The following is an 18526-nucleotide window of genomic DNA, read 5'->3' as shown; positions in this document are numbered from 1 at the left end:
ATGAACTTACATTGACACATCATTATCACCAAAAAATTCTAGTTTACACTCAGGTTCACTCTTGGTGTTGTATATTCTATGGATTTGGACAAATTTATAATGACATGTATCCACCATTATAGTATCATATGGAATAGTTTCACTGCCTTAAAAATCTTCTGTGCTCTGCCCATTCATCCATCCCCACTCCCCAACCACTGGCAACCACTAATATTTTCACTGTCCCCATAGTTTTGCCTTTTCCAGCATGTCATTTGATTGGAATCATACAGTATGTAGCCTCTTCAGATTGGCTTCTTCCACTTAGTAATATGCATGTAAGCTTCCTCCATGTCTTTCCATGGCTTGATAGCTCATTTCTTTTTAGTGCTGAATAATACTCCATTGTCCGGATGTACCAACAGTTTATTTATCCACTCACCTACTGAAGGACATCTTGGTTGCTTCAAAGTTTTGACAGTTATGAATAAAGCTGCTATAAACATCACAAACATCTGTGTGCAGGTTTTTGTGTGGACGTAAGTTTTCAATTTATTTGGGTAAATACCATGGAGCATGATTTTTGGATCAAATGGTTCGAGTATGTTTAGTTTTCTAAAAAACTGCCAAACTATCTTGCAAAGTAGCAATACCATTTTGCATTCCCCCCAGCAAGGAATGAGAGTTCTTGTTGCTCCATATCAGCACCAGCACTTGGTGTTGTCAGTGTTCTGGATTTTGAGCATTATCCAGTGTTCTGGATAATACCTATTATACAATAGGTATATAGTGGTGATTCGCTGTTGTTTTAATTTGCAATTCTCTAATGACATATAATGTTGAACATCATTTCATACGTTTACTTGCCATCTGTATATCCTCTTTGGTGAGATGTCTGCCCAGTTTTTAATTGGGTTGTTCATTTTCTTATTGTTGAATTTTAAGAGTTCTTTGTATTATTTTGGATAACAGTCCTTTATCAGATGTGTCTTTTGCAAATATTTTCTCCCAATCTATGGCTTGTACTCACATCGTCTTGATACTGTCTCTTACACAGCAGAAATTTTTAATTTTAATGATGTCCATCTTATCAATTATTTCTTTCAGGGATCATGCCTTTGGTGTTGAAAAGTCATCACCATACCCAAGGTCCCCTAGACTTTCTTCTATGTTATCTTCTAGGAGTTTTATAGTTTTGCATTTTACATTTAGGTCCATGACCCATCTTGAGTTAATTCTTGTGAAGGACGTAAGGGCCCATTTTTTTTGGATTTTTTTCTTTTTTTTTTTTTTTTTGCATATGGATGTCCAGTTGTTCCAGCACCATTTGTTGAAAAGACTATCTTTGCTCCATTGTACTGCCTTTGCTCCTTTGTCTAAGATCAGTTGACTATATCTATATGGATCTATTTCTGGGCTCTCTATTCTGTTCCATTGATCTATTTGTCTATTCTTTCACCAATATCACACCATCTTGATTACTGTAACTTTATAGTAAGTCTTGAAATTGGGTAATATCAGTTCTCTAACTTTGTTCTTCTCCTGCAATGCTGAGTTGGTTATTCTGGATCTTTTGCCTCTCCATACAAAGTTTAGAATCAGTTTGTCAATAGCCACAAAATCACTTACTGGAACTTTCATTGGGATTAGAATTTATTTTTAATTTCCTTTGATACTATTTTAACATCATAATCTCAATTTTAAAACTCTATATAATGTATACATTCTAAAATTAGAACTTCTGTCTGAGGAACAATTAGCTGCTCTTGAGTGAATTTAACTCCCACCACTCTTTTCTGTAGATCAACTTGTTCCCTAGACTCTCAAGAGAGTACCTCCTGAAGGACAAGTCCCAGCAGCCTTTGTAACCCTCACCACTCCTCTAAGTTTTTTGTCTCTGGGAAATTACAGTCCTACAAGGCATTTTGTTGGTATAGCTCCCATGAGGACTTCCAAGGTGTGATCTCTTTTTACACAGCCCACGTAGCAGTTCGTTTTACTCCCAGTGAGCAATGTAACTGGCATGAATTGGTGTGATGGCACTTTAAAATTGCTAAAATCACACATACACATGTGTGTGTATCCATCATGAGGATGAGGGAGTTCGTTTTTTAATGCTTGGGTTTAGACACAGAAAGATAGCCATAATTAAGACCATAATATGAAGACCATGGCAACAAAGACAATACTGATGATAAGGTCAGGAATACAATCCCAATAAGGAAGATGGGCCTATGGCTTTACACCTTATTTGCCTATACCAATGACTCCCTTATCAGAGATCCAATAATATTTTATATATTTTTGAAGTTTTCTCTAGTCACTGTCATATTTGTCCATTGTTTCCCAAGCTCTTAAGGACCGGGATTATTTCTTCTAATTCTCAATCATTCGTTTTCATTTGTTCATATAATCAACAGGTATTTATTGATTGTCTACTACGTCCAGAGCCAGCTGTGGGGGTCTACTGGTTAAGATTCAGCACTCTCACCGCCACAACCAGGGTTTGTTTCCCAGTCAGGAAACCACACCACCTGTCTGTCGGTTGTCATACTGTGGTGGCTGCATGTTGCTGCAATGCTGAAAGCTATGCCACCAGTATTTCAAATACCAGCAGGGTCACCCATGGTGGGCAGGTTTCAGCAGAGCTTCCAGACTAAGACTGACTAGGAAGAAGGACCTGGCCACCCACTTCTGAAAAAATCGGCCCTGAGTAGCAGCAGAGCATTGCCTGATACAGTGCTGGAAGATAAGAGGATGGTGCAAAAGAACCAGGCAGGGTCCACTCTGCTGTACACAGGGTCACTAGGGGTCAGTGTTGACTCAATGGCACTAACAACAACAAACTGTGTCCAGGCACTGTGCTAACCTTACCACCAAATTAGGCAGGCACTAAGTGCACAACAAATTTTTTTAATGAGTGAGAGGATCCAAACTGTAGATATACAACATTATAAACAATTTGAGAGGCAGAAATATGATTTATTCTTTTTTACCTCGATAATAACTAGTAGAAAACATACAATGGATGTTAATAAATACATATTGAGCAATTGATAAAATATAAACTATAATACTAATGCAGGATATTAACAGGGAAATTGTATGCAAAAAGGAGATGAGGTGCGTGGGAACACTCTGTACTTTCTCCTCTATTTTTCTGTAAACCTAAAGCTGCTCTAAAATATAAAGTCTTAATTTAAAGAAAGAAATTATGGAAAATAACATAGTAAACTTCGGGTCTTATGTTTTATACAATGTCTAGCTCTGCTGACAATCACCATACAAGAACTTTTTTGAATTACAGTTAAAATTTAAAAAGAAAAATCTTATTAACCTAATCCTGGATACCGATTTTCCAAAGCGAATTTTGTACAATCAAATTCATATTTTGCTTCCCAGAACCTAAAGTAATGAGTGTCTAAAGCAATGAATGATCATAAACATCTATAATCTTGCTGGTTTCCTTGATCACTAAAACCTATAACAGTTGCCTGGCAGACAGCAGGCACCCAATAACTATTTGCTGAAGAAATGAATTCAGCCAAAACAAAATTATGACAGAGTTTACCAGGATGCTGTGAAATTCATAGTGGATAAAAAACACACCTTGTGATTTAAAAAAATCAGCGCCATTGGAGTGAAAAAATAAAATCAATGAGAAACTGCTTATCTTAGACATGAGAGTTCACTGTGATTTTAATTGCTTCATGTTTTCTGAATTCATGGAGTGTTCAAAATTTAAAAAGAAAAAATGCAAAAAAGAAAACCCACTAGATTATTTGTCCTCCTTTTTAATCCATCTCCCTTCTCAATCTATTTTTGGCTATCTAAGCCATTAAGACCCTAAAGACAATCTTGCACACAGTGAATTTTGCTGGATTAGCTACCCAAGAAATGTGTCCGAAAGGTCATCCACACCTACCATCTTCATAGGCACAGTGCTCCCCAGTTTACAAGATTTCCTGCACATTATCTTATTTGAACCTAAAAGGAGGGCACAAAAACTCATGAGGGAGACAGATGAGGAAACTGAGGCACAATGAAGTTAAAGACTTCTCTGAGGTCAAAAATCTGGAAAATGATGGTTCGGGGACCAAAATCTTACTACCTGTTCTTTTCACAACCTTTTGCGCACGAGGTTCTATTTTTCACACGCCCTCTCCCTCACACCCACTCCATGGAGCATGTAGCATTAATCTCTGAGAAGCAGGTCCAAGGAAGTCCTCAAACATTTCTTTGGGGTCTCTCTAGGCACAAAACACAAGCCACAAGACAGTTGAATGAGTGAATCCATTACAGACAATGCCCAATCTCCAGCAGAAGCCCAGCTGAACCAGGGAGCTTTAGGGTAAGCCTAAACCCATTTCAGAACTTCTCTGCCTTTTCATTGCTCTTCCGGGCCTCAGTGATACTTGGGCTGGCTCAAACCTAACCTTTCTCAGGGCTTAGAGGCCAAAGTGAGAGTCCAGCTAATAAGTACATGACCTGCCAAATCCTGGGATGTCCATTGCTTGGAGAACTACAGAAACTTGGAGACATCAGATAGTTCTGTGCAAAACAGGAAGGATAGAAGCGAAAATAAGAAAGGAAATCAAAATAAGAAGAGAACTGGGGCTGGCCCTGCAGCGTAGCGGTTAAGCTCGGTGAGTTCCACTTCAGCCAACCGGGTTCACGGGTTCAGATCCCGGGCGCAGACCTATACCACTCATCAGCCATGCTATGGGGGCAACCCACATAGAAACCAGAGGAAGAGTGGCCACATATGTTAGCTGAGGGCGAATCTTCCTCAGCAAAAAATAAAAATAAAAATAAAAATAAAAAAATAAGAAGAGAATTATTTTCAGCTAAATCATATCTGAATAACACAGGCCCAATCATAACATATGCAAATAAAATTAAAAGAGATGGATAAAATTTAGAGACCATCATTTTAGGCATTAGGTGATTGGTGTTCTGGTGAATATCCCCGGACAGTCATCTCAGTTCCTTTATTAAGCTATTGTTATTAGAAAATGTTAAGCAGAGCGTCTTGCAGTAGGCAGTCAATAAATGCTTGCTAAATAGAATTAAGCCAAATAAAATAAAGTAGAATTGCCGAAGGATCCTAAAACGATCAGGGAGAGAAACAGGTTAGAAACTCCTGAGAAATGTAGCAGAATGGGGAAAAGGGGTAGAGACTTGGGTATTTAGACTGTAAAGTATCAAAGATTCCATCAGAAAAAGTAAGAGAGTTAACGTTTACTGAGCACTCACTTATTTAGAGCATCAATTATGTATGAGGCTTTATGCTGGCCCCTTTGCATATCTAATGGTACCTAGTTTTTGTAACAAACAAGTCTCTACGGCTTGAGAAAAATGAGACTTGGAGAGGTTAAATATCCTGTCCAAGGTTACACGGCTAGTAAGTGGTAGCAGAGCCAAAATTTAAACTCACATCCTTTCCACTGTGAAAGCACTTTGGGGAGTACTCTTGGCAGAAGTGGACTTTGGTGGGTGAATGCTGTTGGCCTGGAAGAATGTTGTTGGACTGAGGAATGGGCTATGGGAAAATAGTTGGGCTGGTTCTACGTGGTTTAACAAGGGTAGCCAAAGCAACACTGCTGACCTAATAACAAAACTAATCATCATCAACATCATTTATTAACTACATGGCAAACATATGCTAAGTCCTCACAAGTGGCATCTGTAATAACTATTAGATGGGAACTATAATCCTTATTTTACAGAGTGGGAAACTGAGACTTAGAGAGCTTAAGCAGTTGCCTAAGGTCACACAGCCAGTGAGTGTATAGCAAGGATTGGAAGCCAGGTCTGTCTGACTTGACACTGGAAAGAGTCTGAGGCCTGGACAAGCTTCTACTTGAGGGGAAAAGGGAAGTTGTGTACATCATGAGGAGATCTCAACCAAGCTCAGAGAAGCCAGCTAGAAAAGGGAAGGATGCCAACCAGAGGAGGGGGGCACTGACAGTTAAATTCTTTATAGGACAGTGAGGAAGGGGAATGTGACCATGTTTGGTTTCTCTCCCAAGCCTGCCCTTACTCCTTGCTAAAGAATGGCTGAGGCAACAAACATGGAGATTTATCAACAGAGGTTCATATTAGAATCACGAGGAACACTTCAAAGTACTGATTCCCATCCCCTACTCACAGATGTTCTTATATAATTGATCTGGAGATCCTTAAGTTCTACCCAAGGTTTCTAATTTATTGGTGACAGCCCTCATTGTGGATGGTTGCTGAATTCAGAGAAGCTCTGGATGCCTGGGGATGTGGGACATATATCTGGACTGAGGAGTCATTGTTGGGGAAGAGTCAGTTGATATGTAACACAGCTTCAAACAGGTCAAGGGGTACAAAGAATCCAGTGTGTCTGCATTGCAGACAGGTTACCATTTATGTCAGCTGGCACAAGGCTTCAGCATGTCTGTGAAGGTCCGTTTTTAGATGAGCGTTAGCTTTCTGGATGCCTGTGAGACGTGTGTTTGGGTTGTGTGTTTGAGGTGTGGGTGATGTGAAGTGCCTAAAAGTGTATCTTATAAGGGAACTTGGGAAGGGTGTCCAAGAGTTAATGATAATTTAAAATGGTGTGACATTAATATATAGGGGGTGGCCACTAATTTTTCAGTGTGTCTGTTAAAAATGCAGTCCCATGCAGCCACACACAAAAGAACAAAAGTAGACCATTACCTTTCCATACACAAAAATTAACTCAAAATGGATCAAAGACTTGCAGGTAAGATGTGAAACCATAAATCTCCTAGAAGAAAATATAGGCAGTTCACTCTGACATCGGTCTTAGAAGGATCTTTTTGAATACTGTGTCTACTTGGCAAGAGAAACAAAAGAAAAAATAAACAAATGGGACTTCATCAGACTACAGAGCTTCTGCAAGGCAAAGGAAACCAGGAACAAAACGAAAAGACAACCCACCAACTGGGAGAAAATATTTGCAAATCATATATCTGACCAGAGGTTAATCTCCAAAATATATAAAGAACTCGCACAACCCAACAACAAAAAAACAAACGACCTGATCAAAAATTGGGCAGAGGATATGAATAGACATTTTTCCAAAGAAGATATACAGAAGGCCAATAGGCACAGGAAATAATGTTCGACATCACTAATCTTCAGGGAAATGCAAATCAAAGCTACACTGAGATATCACCTTATACCCGTTAGAATGCCTATAATCACCAAGACAAAAAATAACAAATGTTGGAGAGGTTCTGGAGAAAAGGGAACCCTCATATACTGCTGGTGGGAATGCAAACTGGTGTAGCCACTATGGAAAACAGTATGGCGATTTCTCAAAAAATTAAAAATGGAAATACCTTATGATCTAGCTGTCCCACTACCATGCATTTATCCAAAGAACTTGAAATCAACAATTCAAAGAGACTTATGTACCCCTATGTTCACTGCAGCATTATTCACAATAGCCAAGACGTGGAAGCAATCCAAGTGCCCATCTACTGATGAATGGATAAAGAAGAAGTGGTATATATATATATATATATATATATATATATATATATATACACAATGGAATACTACTCAGCCATAAAAAAGACGAAGTCGTCCCATTTGCAAGAACATGGATGGACCTTGAGGGTATTATGTTAAGCGAAATAAGCCAGACAGGGAAAGACAAACACCACATGATTTCACTCATATGTGAAAGATAAACTGACACATGGACAAAGAGAATAGATTAGTGGTTACCAGAGGGGAAGGCGGTTGGGGTGTGGGCACAAGGGGTAAAGGGGCACATGTATATATGGTGATGGATGAATAATAATGTACAACTGAAATTTCACAATGTTACAAACTATTATGACCTCAATAAAAATTTTTTTAAAATGCAGTCACATGGAAAGCTCTGACTAGATTCATTACATGTGACAGATAATTCATATGACAAAGTCTGGAAAGTGACTATAAAAAGGGAAGAAAACAGTGAGTTAACAGAGAGGCTAGGGGAGAGTGGGGAGGTGATGAGGCTCCTTGAGATGACACTCCCACTCTGTGGTTGGACATCACCTAGGAAAAACTCACTGTTTTTTTCTACTCACACACTCACAATATTTCTGACGCAGATGTGTGGGTTACACCTAGCAATTCTGACACTAACTTCCTGGAGTTAGTGCAGACCCCACAGGTTAAGGACTCAGTCCCACAAAATTGTCCCCCCAGTGCAGACACCAATTACAACAGGTAGGTCCCAGGTTACCCATAACTTTTGTCTGACTTGGATACAAATCAGAGGTCCCCACAGTCCCCTCCTTGGATTCACTCATTTGCTAGAACAGCTCACAGAACTCAGGGAAACTTTTTTTTACATTACCAGTTAATTATATAATGAAGGATCCAGAGGAATAACCAGATGAGGAGGTACATAGGGCAAGGTCTGGAAGGGTCCCAAGTGCAGGAGCTTCTGTCCCTGTGGAGTGGGGTATGCCACCCTCCCAGCACATAGATGTGTTCACCAACCTGGAAACTCCCCAAGCCCCATACTTTTGGGATTTTCATGGAAGCTTCATCACGTAGGCATGATCGATCATTAACTCAGTCTCCAATCCCTCTGCCCTTCCTGGAATATGGGAGGTGGGGCTGAAAATTCCAAGCTTCTAATCATGGTTTGGTCTTTCTGATGACCAGCCGCCATCCAGGAGCCCACTCAGAGTCACCTCATTAGAACAAAAGACACTGCTATCACTCAGGAAATTTTGAAGGATTTAAGAGCTCTCTGTCAGGAACTGGGGTCAAAAACCAAATATTAGAACAAAAGATGTTCCTAGTGCTCTTATCACTTAGGAAATTACAAGGATTTTAGAATTTCTGTGCTGGGATCTGGGGGCAGAGACCAAGATATATATTTTGTATTATCTCACAGACATGGATACAGTTGGGAGCTTCAATTTGAGGATTCTAAGTAAAAGATTCTGGAAACGCCTTCTGTGTCTCCATTACCTTTGGTGTTTATAAAGGAAACAGATCTTAACCAGAAGCAGAGTCAGGGGCCTCCCCACTGCCGCTGGCCCCTCACCGCCACCCCCAGGGCCACTGCATTCCTTCTGACTGCAGGCACAGAAGAGGAAACGAGGGAAAGGACAGGGTGAGATGTGCCTACCGGTGACAAGAAGGTCCTGGGTCCTGAAAAGCCAGTCTCCTTTGAGGAGAAACCAGTGGACTGATGCTGACTGAACCCTTCTTGTTCAAAGACGAAGCAGACCCCAGCAGGTGATGCTCGAACAACCTGGTGTCCTTCAGCCTCCACTGCTTTCCTCGGATAAGGAATCACGGCCAAGCTAGGCCATCAGAGGAAAGTTTCAGATAGAAAACCCAGGAATATTCCCTGTGATGAGGGATTGCTTCCATTCAAAAGAGATGGGCACTGAGACGGAAGCCACCCATTTCAGAGTTTCACACACAGCCAAACGCAACCGCCCTCCTGCCGACATCAGCACTGCTGGCCAGACCCAGCTCACTGGAGGCTGCTGCCCGTCACGTTCCAGTATTCAGTGATCATCATCAGAAGAACTGGTATGGTTAAGCCCTTCATAGCCTTCAGAACACACTCGTGTCCAATACCTCTTAAAACAATAATACCAAAGAGTATTGCCACTATCCTCTTGTCATCAATACAGAGGCTGAGGCACAGAAAGGTAAAGCAACTTGGCCGAGTAGTAAAAGGTAGACCCAGAACTTGAACCTGGATCTTCTGACTCTAAATCGCAGGCTCTTTGCATAACAAAGCTAAGTATATACCAAGCACTGAGAATTAAGGCACAGAGATGCCTACCTGCAGCCCCTCTCTGACATCCAGACAAACACTCGTCCAAGTGCAGGAGCTGCCTCCAAGAGAGAATCCGTGCTGCTCCCCTCGCCTGACACCTTCACCTCCTGGTCACAGAGGGAAACGTGGAATCTGACTCGAAAAGTAATCAAAAGTGTGTGCGGAGCAGCAAGGGGAGTATAACTGCAGAGTGATTCAGAGCACAGCCTGTAGAATCACACACACATGAGTTTCAAACCTATTAGCTGCATTTCCTTGAACAACTCATTCTGCTTCTCTAAGCCTTAACATTCTTATCTATAAAATAGGAATAACGCCTTAAGAACTGTGAGGATTCAATCAAATAATGTATGTAAAGCTCTGAGCATGGAGCTTGGTGCATAATAAATACTCAAATGTTAGCTTTTTTTAGTTCCACACACACAACCAAATATAACCATAGATACACCATTAGCTGATGCGTTACCATTAGCATCCATCCTCTCTTGCTGATAATGCATGTCCTTGTGGCGACTTGTTAATTCAACTGCTTCTATTATCTCAGCCGTGAAATGAACATGAAAGTAGAGGTATGGAGAAGGAGCATGAGCATGAGATATGGAGTGGAAGGAGCACTAGATGAGCCGGAAACGGAACCTCAATTTCATTGTCAGCTCCGCGACTATGCTGGGTGACCCTGAACGTGTCAGTCTCCCTTCTATCATCGCCAACATCTGCCAACTGAGGGGGTCAGATGAGACCTCTAAGGCTCTTTTCAGGACTCTACCTCAACGTTCCTCCAGGGAAAGGATGCAGAAAGCAAGCAGTCAGCAAAATGGTGCCGAACCTCTACTGGCTTGAACAGAGTGAACTCCCGCCTCGAATGGCTGGCCTGGGAGTTTCAGCCTCTTGGAAAAATTCTCTTTCCCCTTGGATGGGACTCTTGAACCTCAGCCAGGACTCAGAGGTCCCAACTGCAACCAGTCCCAAGTGATTCGTTAACAAAGGGAAAGGCTCCCCAGGGGAAGATGAGGCTGGGCAGCTGTATTTCCTGGTCCCCAACTGAGAAATGCCGGCTCTACCCAGCGCCAACCTCCCCACCCTCCCCACCCCCTGGCACCCTAAACTCATCCAAAGTTGCCCTTCACACAATGAAGTCAGCATCTCCCCTGACAAAACAAAAGTACTGAAAGTTGCCCTCTCCAAAACTCAGGACCCTCGAGCACCACAACTAAATGCCGAAAAACCTAGCTCCCCTGCTCTGGTTTCTCCATCCCAAAACTAGCTCTGCAATCGGCCTGTCTGGCCTGCCAACAATTTCAACTCTGCTAACGCTGTTTATTGTATCTTGCAGCTGCTAAGACTCGTTTATTTTGCTTCAGTCTTCTTTGGTTATTAATGCTCTTTATTCTCCCTCCGTAACATAAATCCAGCCCCCCGAAAATGTGAGATCTTGGATTTCTCGAGTCTGTGGTGCCCCATTCCCTTCCCTTTCTCTCCTGACTTGAAACTCCCTTCTGCCTCCTTTTTAAAACTTTTCCTGAGACACCAGGAAAAGTCGATTCAGAGCTTTCATTTTCGGAAAGGAAAAAAAAAAGGAAGGAAAAAAAAACACATAACTTACGTTCATCCAGGAGTGAACAGTTTTGAAAGGAGAAAACAGAGCTGTAATCCACCGCGTTCCCCCAACCCAAAAGGAAGGATTTGTTGTGAGACGCTTCTTTTTCCACTTTGCCGGTGAAGGCGCCCGGCGGTAGGCATACATCCACAGGCTGATGCAAGATGCCTTTGAGAGAAACCTCACATTCTGAGGATTCCTGGGAAAGCGCCAGGGATCCCAGCATCCAATATATTGCACATTTGGTTTCAATTAGGAAGGGGGTTGGGGAGGGAAGAAGGAAAGTCACCAATCAGAGCTGTTTTCTGTTTAGAATCTATTTCTTTTGACCCAAGGGACCACGGGCAAAGCTATAATTTACAGCAAAACCCATTCATAGAAGAAAAAAATATGTATAACCATAAGACAGACTTAAAGACATAGCTCTCTTCCGCCTTATCCCCACTGGATCCATCCCCAAGCCCTCCCCCTCCATCTAAGGCTTGGTCCCCACCCCGAGACCCCCCACCCCATTTTTCTTACTTAAGCAAAACTATAAGCACAACTTAAGGTTTGGATTCTCTTCCAGTTGAAGGTTCCAGGAGAGTTGGGTCACACACATGGAGCTGATCTTTAGTGTTTTATCCATGAAAGCCCAGAGCTGAGCCCTCCCCAGAAAGATTTGATTTAATCCCGTCCTCCCCTCTACCTCCCCCACCAAAAAGCTGGGCAGTTCGAGAGTCTAGGATTCCTATTTTTTTTCCACTCAATTCCCAGTCGGTTGCTGCCTCTGAGGGTCTGTTGCTGTCCTGGATTCATGCTGCTAAATGAAAACACAAGCATTTACAAGAACTCTCTAAATTATTTTGAAAACCTTTTTTTTTTTTTTCCCTTTTTCTTCTTTTTTTTTTCCCTCTCCGTGGCCATGACCAGAGATCCTGTTGAAAGGAGAGTGTAGGCGACAGGGAGGAACACTGCCTCCGCTCTCTAAATGGTAACTAATAATCCTCTCCATCCATCAAGGCTCCAGAGCTTAACCCTTTGGAGCCTGGGTAGTTTCTGACCACGGGCAGGCTCAGGTTGCCCTGGAGGTCCTGATTTTCTCTGAGTATAGAGAATGCGGAGCAAGTGGAGACTCAAGGTCAGAGGATCCCTGGAGGAAGGCAGATGGCAAAAGAGAGGTTAAGAAGACCTAACCTGCCTTTGAGAGATGGCCTCCTCATAAAGAGACTTCCTTCCTCTGGGCTCTTGAGCCATCACCATCTCTTCCCTGCTTGTGTTTTGGCAGGCAATCTGGGATTGCACAGCCTCCAAGATGAGCAGGAAGAGAGGTGGAGCAAACAGGGAAAGGAGAGTGAGAAGGGATCATGCAGGGACATTTCCATAGCAAGTCTGGAGCAGGAGATACTTGATAAGAGGACCAGGGAGGCAAGGAGACCTTCAAGTGGGATGGCCATGAAGAGCCAAGCTGTCAGGGTTAAGTCCCTAAAGGCCCTTCAGCTGAGTCAGAAAGTGGCCTTTCATATCTGTGCTTCACAGCTAGAAGAGGACACGGAGAACTTGGAGACTGTTCAGAGGGCAGCCACAGAGAAGATTAAAGGTAGAAAACAAGACCTAAGAGAAAAAACTACAACCAGGGTTATTTTACAAAGAGAAGAGACAGCACAGAGATAAACCTATTAAGAAGACTCTTCAAATTACTTAGAAACTCTGAAGTCAGGTCTGAGGGTGACTAAGGCTAGGACACTCAGCCCAACTCAATAAATACAAATTGAGCATTTGTCAGGCACTTTACTGAGCGCTTGCCTGAGACAACTACAGACATCTGGTTATAGAAAGAGTCCTAGAATCCTCCCAAATGTCTAGGCCTGTAGTAATTTACTGTGTTGGCATTACCATAAAGAATGCACTGATAGTATGATCTACAATTTCCACAGGTTTGGTGAGACTACAGGTCAAATGTGGAAGACAGTGTAATAATTTCATAAAGCCAGAACCTAATAAAGGACAGGTACCTGTAAGTATAAGCATGTGTCCTCAAACACCAGTATTTAAGGTTGTTCTACTCCATAGCCAAGGTTGTTTGTTTGTGTATGTGTGTAACTAGGATTCCAGCTTGAGCCAGCGATGTTGCCTCCAAAAGTCAGGCACACTGGGATCTGTCTGAGGAAGGATGGGCAGCCCCGTCAAGAGTCTATTGGTACGCAGACTGAGGAAACTTCTGGGAGGAACACTGAGTGAAGAGAGAACCAAGGGACAAAAGACAGCCCCAAATGCACGTGAGCTGTGTCAAAGGTAAGGAGAACCTCTAAGAAAAACACCATATCTATCCCTCAGGTTATTCTCAGCCAAATCTGGGGTCTAACCTTGAACTCTAAGAAGAAGGCACTACCAAAAAAAGAGCAAGGAAAAGCTGAAAGCAGTATTTTACTAAAATCTTTGAGGGATGTTTAAAGCATTGGGAGGAATCGTTAGATTTGAGCCTCCATTTTGGAAGACAGCTCTGGTTGGGGAAGAGGGGTATGCTTTTTCAGCCTTGACAACAGCCATTGCTGCAGGAAGCCACAGCTGAGAAGAAAGAAAATGGCAAACACCACTTCAAAGCTGAGAGAAGTAATTCATGGAATACACAGAAAAAATTTCCTGGAGACTCAGAACGATTTGATAGTTTTGAGTAAGACTGGAATTCCTAAAGTTGTGGGACCAGATGTGGAGAAATACCATTTTGTTACTCTTTTGCAAACAGATTTTGCCCCCCTGGTTTGGCTTGGGAAACATGAGTCATTGCAATTGGAATTATTTATGTTCCATGGGAGGTAATACATCCTGGTTATGAGGACTGTTTTACACTAAAAATGAATTACTGACAAACAGTATAGAATTCCATTACCTGGATTTTACTAAAAATAGGATAAATCCAACTGGAACGGTCAAGATGTAGTATTAATTAGAAGTAAGGAAATGTGCAAGATGACTTTTCAACATCTTTTCCAGTCTATAAACCAAAGTTCAAGAAATACATGTGTTAAGAATTGAAATAACTATAGTATTTCTGTCTCGAAATGGCCAGAGGTTGGACACCTTTGTAATGTCTTAGGAAGTAAAATAAAGGATGGAAGTAAACGGAATGTAACGAACTTAGTTTAAGAAATACACACACACACACACACACACACACACACACACGTCTTCAAAGGCTCATGTGGGTATTTACAGAAACCAACCCAGTTGGTACATTTAAGCTTCACAAGGAATTAAAACCAGAAATTAGCCAGCAGTATCCTAGTACCTAGTTAACTGTCTTTTCTCTCTCTTTCTCTCTCCTTCATTCATTCATTTCTCATCTCTCTCCTCTGCTTATCTCTACATATCTTGCTTTAACTCATTCTTTTTCAGCAGACTAGCCTTTCTGCTTCTTTTCACACATTATTGAGGGTGGTTACACTAAAACGATGCCTTAGCTCTCAGACGTATATCTCCTCACTTCACATGAACAGGAGACAATGACTAGTTTTATGGAAGCCCAGTTCCAGAATCTTGAGATGAAATATTGATTGGTCATGTGTGTGTCATGTATTTATCCTCGATCTCTAAACTGTGGAGGGCAATGGGTCATGTAATATAAATATGGCTCCATCATGCTCACAGGCAAGTCAATTCTCAGAAAACGGGTGTCATACATTGAAAGACAGGCCAAAATCATCTGCTACCTCAATAATGAACAAAGCCTGACAATCCCTGGGATTTAAAGAAATTATAACTCACCGAACAAAACCAGAGAACACTGTATACAGTGGAGTCATATTGTGCACAATATTTATTTAACTTGAGTACCGAATTTAGAACCTAATCCTTAAAATCAGATGCCTTGTTACTGGTTAATCTCCTTATAACATATTAAGGCACAAAGGCTTAATATTTTTTAAAAATCAATGTGGAGAAAATCTAGGTAATAGAAATACTTTGGTTTTCTTAAAAGCAGAATGGTCTGAATGTCCAGACAGCTGCATATAGGCTTTCCTTTGGTTTCTTCCTGAGTTTAGCTCATGATTCAAGAATCTTAGTGTGCTTAAGAACTATCCTATGGAATTGTATCCACAAAAGCATGAATACTGAGGTCAGCCCAGTGGCATAGTGGTTAAGTTTGCACACTCCTTTCCTGCAGCCCAGGCTTCACAGGTTCGGATCCCAGGCACGGACCTATGCACCACTCATCAAGCCATGCTGTGGCGGCACCCCATATACAAAAAATAGAGGAAGATAGGCACAGATGCTAGCTCAGGGCCAATGTTCCTCAGCAAAAAGAGGAAGATTGGCAACAGAAGTTAGCTCAGGGGCAATCTTCCCCACTAAAAAAAAAAAAAAAAGAAAGCAATACTATCTTTATGAGTGATTTAAAGGTCTTTCAAAGATCATCTTAACCCTAAGAGATTTTTCCCTTTATGAGCTGGGTCCCAACCCTGCATGCTACTAGATGCTGTTCTTCTGTGATGGACTTTAATTGAGGATGATCCATGGTCAAACCCCTAGTGAACAGAATCGCCTAAAACAAGTCATTAACTTTTCTATCTATAAAATGGGGGATATGAACTGACAACTCACAGGGTTGTGAGGATAAAATTAGATCAGGAACGAATAATTTATTGAGTGCTTACTGTATGTCAGGCACTCTTCTAAGAGCTTTGCATTTATTATTTCATTTCTCACAAGACCATTATTTCATTTCTCACAAGACTAAAGGTGGGTACTATTATTTCCCCAATGTCCATATGAGGAAACTAATGCACAAAGAAGTTAACTTGCCTGAGATCATGCCTGATGGAGCTAGAATACACATATGTGTACACGTGCTTTGTTGACAATAAAGTGTGTGTTTAGGTGGCGAACAGGAAAGACGCAGAGTAGGTGGGAAGAGTCAATTCTTAGTTTTTCAGGGATTGACGTCTTGTTATCCATATGGAGAATCATCACGTCATTTTCCTTCGCATCCTTTTTTCCCCTGAAGCCCATCCTTGTGTCACTGCTTCTTAACACTTCCACCAGAGGAAGAAATGAGAGATTTTTAAAAAATTAAGATCATTCTGTCTTCGACTCTTTCATGGATGAGCTGAAAAGTCAAGCAAAGAGAAAGTTGAGGTTAATGGCCAAAATAAGGTTCCTATTTGCTTGTGTTTTTAACAATGGCACCTATAATATTTCACAGCGTAAGGAGTGCTTTCACAGACATGACTTCATCTGATCCTCAGACAGCCCCAATATGTACTCAGTGTGGATATTAATATCCACATTTTACAAATAAGGAAAACGAAGCTCAGGGAAGTAGTAACTTACTTGAGGGCTTTTGCTGGCAAATGGCAGAGTCTGAGTTTGAATCTACTTTGATTCTCGGTGCTCTTTCTGCCCATTTGGCATCAACCACAAACCTTCTCAGAGCCTCTGGACGCTCGATTTGCACGCAGTTCTAGGAATCTAGGTTATCTGGTTTCCCTGCCTGCCTTGCTGTCCTTCCATTTCCCTTCTCGCCGTGGAGCAACAATAACAAATCCTCACCTCGGCAGAAATTCCGAGATGGGGTGAAAAAACAGGCACAGAAAACTCGGAAGTGTAACTCGGCTTTAGATTCCCTGAGGAGAGTGAGGGCTACAAAATGAGTTTTTAAAATAATTTATTTCACATCATCATGCTGGAAATGTAACTCTTCTCCAGGCTCAAGTCTGGAAACCTAAACTGTCCTTGTCAGATAAGAAACCAACCTACTTTTAAATGTCTCCAGGGAACAGGATCTCTCAACAGCCTGAGTGTTTATCAACAGTGTCAAAAGTTCTGCTTTATATCTACCCTGAATCTCCCCTGCTACCATTTGTACCTTATCCTTGTCTGCACTCATGGAAACAACCGTCAGCTAGTTAAACTATCTCGCAGCTCCTCACACACATATTTCAGAGCAGAGTGGAGTTCGAGCAGCAGTGTTATTTTTCCATGCTCAGGCCCAGTTTGGAGCAATCATCTTATGCATAATGATAACCCTCCTTATGAAATTTGAAGACCCTCAGCTGCCTCGCTTCCGGGCTGGGGTTTTTCCGGCGTCTGGGAGAAAAACAACATAATCCCCACTGACTGTCCTGTTAGGGATCCAAGAAGCTTGGAAAAATCAAAGGACTTTTAGTTGTTTGAGTCTTGCTTTTAGGGATTCAGCCTCCTTTCCTCATGTATCTCTGGGGGGCATTGAGAAGTTAATATCTGTGAGTTCCTATTGGGAGGGAGCCTCTACATAATTATTAAATATTATTTTATCCTCTAAAACAGCTCATTTTAGAGACTTGGTTTGCTTAACGTCCAATCATGCAGCTCTCGATGCATAACTCCATCCCTCTTGCCCTGAGTTACATCATAAACACCACCTCTCTGTTTCTAATACACAACATATTTCAAAGCAGAAAGGAATTTATAGCGCCAATGCTATTTTTCCATGTACAATTCCAGTTTGGAATGTCCAGCAGCACTCAAATTGCCTCTCAAGATAAAGACCAGATTCTGATTCTATGTAATCCTTGTGTGCTTCTGGGAAGGCTCAGATGTTAGTCTTACGGATGGAATCTGCATTCTCCAGGGCCCTTCATGTCCCAGAGAGGAACCATTCATACCAAGCCAGGCTCCATCGGAATTCCACGGTGGTCTTTTGCCAGAGTTCTCACAACTAGCAAAGCAAGTTTCAGTTCTCTGCAGCAGAAAGCAGGGGCAAATTCTTCTAAAGCTGCAAGGAGCCTCAGTGGTCAACCAGCCTAGCCACCGTTTCTTATAGTTGAGTCTCAGCACAGTTGAGTGACTTGTCTGAGGTCATACAATACAGGAGGGGAAAGCACAGCATAGAACCCACATCTCTTGAGTTCCCATCCATTACTCTTTCCAAAACATCACGCAATTGCACAAAATGCTTTTACTTTAAAGAGGTTTGAGACAAACAAAGTAAATAGGAAAAGGTAGGTAAAGTGTCCCTAGACCAATTGAGGGTTAAAAGAGTGGCCAGATGGGAATGGAGTCTGGAGAAGATCACCCCGTGAGATGTCAGCAGTCTCTGAGAACACAGATGAAGTCCTGCAATCTCTTGTTCTTTGCTCTGCCTATAGGCAGCCCCAGTTTCTTCAAAAGCAGGAAGGTTCAAGGTAAAA

General features: G+C 41.8%; 1 protein-coding gene across 1 annotated transcript in view; it reads right to left on the bottom strand.

Annotated features, from left to right (window-relative positions):
- The window catches only part of DDR2 (discoidin domain receptor tyrosine kinase 2), a 152205-nt gene extending 140660 nt beyond the window's left edge, over positions 1–11545 (bottom strand). Inside the window, exon 1 of the mRNA XM_058539706.1 lies at positions 11385–11545. The gene's annotated coding sequence lies outside the window, so the exon portion shown is untranslated. The remainder of the gene's footprint in view (positions 1–11384) is intronic.
- Positions 11546–18526: the final 6981 nt, after the last annotated feature.

Source organism: Diceros bicornis, chromosome 4 (genome assembly GCF_020826845.1).
Source record: "Diceros bicornis minor isolate mBicDic1 chromosome 4, mDicBic1.mat.cur, whole genome shotgun sequence".
NCBI classification, from domain to species: Eukaryota; Metazoa; Chordata; class Mammalia; order Perissodactyla; family Rhinocerotidae; genus Diceros; species Diceros bicornis.
This window is presented reverse-complemented; position numbering and strand designations above follow the sequence as displayed.